The sequence below is a fragment of the Plecotus auritus genome, assembly GCF_963455305.1.
Source record: "Plecotus auritus genome assembly, chromosome: X".
Lineage (NCBI taxonomy): Eukaryota > Metazoa > Chordata > Mammalia > Chiroptera > Vespertilionidae > Plecotus > Plecotus auritus.
Genome location: NC_137784.1, coordinates 73,757,312 through 73,761,335, shown reverse-complemented (window position 1 = coordinate 73,761,335; position 4,024 = coordinate 73,757,312). Strand labels below are relative to the sequence as shown.

The window sequence follows — 4,024 nt, the reverse complement described above, 5'->3', positions numbered from 1 at the left end:
AAGGCCGCACTGAGCACTAGTGACTCTGATTCTGGGTGAGCGTGGCTACCACCAACCCATGAAAGCCACACATCTTAGTGTCAGAGCTCTTCACTGACACTTGGTTGGCGTGAAGCTTCCACTGCACACAGCCCAGGCCCCTGCAACTCAGCATTTGGACCTTCTGGTGATAGTTAGAATGGGGAGACAACAAAACAATTCCCAGAAGAAAGAAAAAGAGGAATCACCAAGAAAGGAAATAAGAGAAACGGAGGCATGCAATATGACTGAAAAAGAATTCAGAGTAATGGTCGGACAGTTCATAAACTGATGGACGAGAAAATCAATAACCTATGCAAAAATCAGGAAGAAATCAAAAGTGATATAGCTACAATCAAAATACCATGGAAGGTTTCAACAGTAGACTAGAAAAAGCAGAGGACCAAATTAGTGAGTTAGAAGGTAGAGAAACAAGCCCAATCTGAACAGCAACTGGAGAAAAAAATTAAAAAGCAGGAGGAGAGCCTAAGGGAGCTTTAGGACAACATGCAATGAAGTAACATACATATAATAGGGGTACCAGAAGGACAAGAAGAGCAGCAAGGATTAGAGAATCTATTTGAAGAAATAATGACAGAAAACTTCCCTGATATGGGGAAGAAAAAAGTTACATAAGTACAGAGAGTCCTAAGCAAGATGAATCACAAGAGACCCACACCAGACACATAATGACAATGGCAAATATCATCAACAAAGAGAGAATCTTAAAGGCTGCAAGAGAAAGACAGAGTTACCTACGAAGGATCCCCCATCAGATTATCAAATGATTTCTCAACAGAAACACATCAAGCTAGAAGGGAATGGAATGAAGTATACAAAGTGATGCAAAGGACTGAATCCAAGAATACCCTATCCAGCAAGACTAACAATCAAAATTGAAGGGGAAATCAGGAGCTTCACAGCAAAAAAAAAAAAAAAAAAAAAAGCCCTAGGTAGCCCTACCAAGCCAGCAATGCAAGAAATGCTAAAAGGAATTCTGTAAAAAGAAGAAATAGAAAGGGAGGAAGGAACACAGAGATAACATACAGAAATGGCTACAAACAAGTACCTATCAATAATAACATTAAACGTAAAATGGATTAAATACTCCAATCAAAAGACATGAAGTGAATGAATGGATAAGAAAACATGACCTATATACAATATATGCTGTCTACAGGAGACCCACCTCAGAACAAGGGACTCACACAGACTGAAAGTGAAGGGATGGAAAAATATCTCTCAGGCAAATGGAAAAAAAAAAAAAAAAAGCTGGGGTAGCAATACTGATATCTGACAAAATAGACCTCAAAGTGAAGACCATAACAAGAGACAAGAAAGGCCACTTCATAATTCTAAAGGGATAGATACAACAAGAGGATAAACTCTGGTAAACATTTATGCATCCAATGCAGGAGCACCCAAATACATAAAAAAAATTTCTGGAAGATATCAGGGGAGAGATTGACAGCAACACAATCATAGTAGAGGACTTTATTACCCCATTAACATCACTGGATAAATACTCTAGACAAAAAATTAGCCAAGAAACATCAATCCTAAAAGACTCACTAGATCAGATGGACTTAATTGACATCTTTAGAATATTCCACCCCAAAACTACAGAATATACATTCTTCTCAAGCACACATGAGACATTTTCAAAGATAGACCACATATTGGGACACAGGCAAAGTCTCTCCAAATTCAAGAGGATGGAAATCATATCAAACATCTTCTCAGATCACAATGACATAAAATTAGAAATCAACTACAGTAAAAACAATCACAAAAATTCAAACACTTGGAGGATTAATAGCATACTATTAAACAATGAGTGGGTTACCAAAGAGATCAAAGAAGAAATAAAAAACATCCTGGAAACAAATGACAATGAAAACACAACATTCTAAAATGTTTGGGGCACAGTGAAAGCAGTCCTGAGAGGGAAGTTCATAGCATTACAGGCCTACCTAAAAAAAACAAGAAAAACTGGTAATAAACCATATAACTCTGAAACTTGAAGAATTAGAAAGAGAGCAACAAGAAAATACCAGTGTGAGCAGAAGGAAGGAAATAATAAAGATCAGAGTGGAAATAAATGACATAGAGACAAAAAAATAAATACAAAAGATCAATGAAATCAAAAGCTGGTTCTTTGAGAGGATAAACAAGATTGATGAACCTCTAGCCAGGCTCACCAAGAAGCAAAGAGAGAGGACCCAAATAAAAAAAAATCAGAAACAAAAGCGGTGAAATAACAACAGACCCCACAGAAATATGAAAAATCATAAAAAATACTATGAGCAACTCTGCTCCAACAAACTGGTCAACCTAGAAGAAACGTACATATTCCTAGAAAATATGACCTTCTAGAGCAGCATCACGCTGCCCGCTGCCAGGGATGTAAGGGCCGCTGTATGCACACAGGTAGGTGCTCGCTCCTCCGGGACCACAGCCCACACAGGATCGGAGAGGCTGGTGGCAGCTCGGCGGAGGGAGCCGGCCACAGCGGGTGGGTGGGGAGCAAGGGTATGTGTCTTGGCGCACAAGGCACGGAGGAGGAGCTGCGTGACTCATGGCTGGGGACAGTGAGTAGACCCTATAGAACCAGCAGCTCAACAGCGGTGAGCGGGGGCATGGCCATCGGCAAGCCCGCCCTCTGTGCGAAGATTGTGCAGCTGCTGGGGCAGAACAAGGTAGACAACCACCACAAGTAGGTGGTCATCCTGAACCAGCACAGCTTCTACCGTGTCGTCACTTCCGAGCAGAAGGCCAAGGCCCTGAAGGGCCAGTTCAAGTTTGATCACTCGGATGCCTTTGACAATGAACTCATCTTCAAAACAAAGAAATCACCGAGGAGAAAACCGTGCAGATTCCCATGTACGACTTTGTTTCCCATTCCCGGAAGGAGGAGACAGTGACCATCTACCTCGAGGACGTGGTGCTCTTTGAAGGCATCCTGGCCTACTACTCCCAGCAGGTGCGCGACCTATTCCAGATGAAGCTCTTCGTGGACACAGACGTGGACATCTGGCTCTCCCACAGAGTGTTGAGACATCGGCAAGAGGGGGACGGACCTGGAGCAGACCTTGTCCCAGTACATCACCTTCGTCAAGCCCGCCTTCGAGGAGTTCTGCTTGCCGACAAAGAAATACATGGATGTGATCATAGACAATCTAGTAGCCATTAACTTCATCATACAGCACATCCAGGACATTCTCAACGGAGGGCTATCCAAGCGGCAGACCAACGGCTATCTCAATGGCTACACACCCACATGCAAGAGGCAGGCCTCCGAGTCCAGCAGCTGGCCACACTGACCCGCGCCTCAGACCCTGCCCAGCTCCTGGACATGGGTGGCAGCAGGGGCTTGGCCACCTGTACATAAGGTTTCCTGTGACTCTGCTTATTTAAGAAACAAAACGGAAAAGAAATGCCTTTGATCTTGAAATGAAACTTGACCCTGAGCTTACACGATGAACTGTGCCAACTACCACTGGTGATGCCTAATCATGCCAACCTGTACCAGTTACAAACACACACACATTTAAAAAAAAAAAAGTAAGAAAATACGACCTTCCAAAACTCAACCAGGAGGAGTAAAAAAATCTGAATAGGCCGATAACTATGGAGGAAATTGAATCAGTCATCAAAAAACTTCCAACAAACAAAAGCCCTAGACCAGACGGCTTCACAGGGGAGTTTTATCAAACATTCAAAGAAGAACTAAAACCTATCTTCCTCAGACTATTCAAAAAAATTCAAAAGGAAGGAGCACTTCCAAGCTCATTCTATGAAGCCAGCATTACCCTAATCCCAAAGCCAGATAAAGACAATACAAAGAAAGAGAATTACAGGCCAATATCCCTCATGAACATATGCTAAAATCATCAACAAAATTCTAGCAAATCGGATGCAGCATTACATTAGAAAGACATACACCATGATCAAGTGGGATTTATTCTGGGGATGCAAGGATGGTACAATATCTGCAAATCAATAA

General features: G+C 42.2%; 1 pseudogene across 1 annotated transcript; it reads left to right on the top strand.

The window, feature by feature from the left end:
• Nucleotides 1–3,019: 3,019 nt before the first annotated feature.
• On the top strand, nt 3,020–3,341 carry LOC308239720 (uridine-cytidine kinase 2-like; annotated as a pseudogene). Its single transcript has one exon. The product of its transcript is annotated as a uridine-cytidine kinase 2-like (transcript).
• The last annotated feature ends 683 nt before the right edge of the window (nt 3,342–4,024 follow it).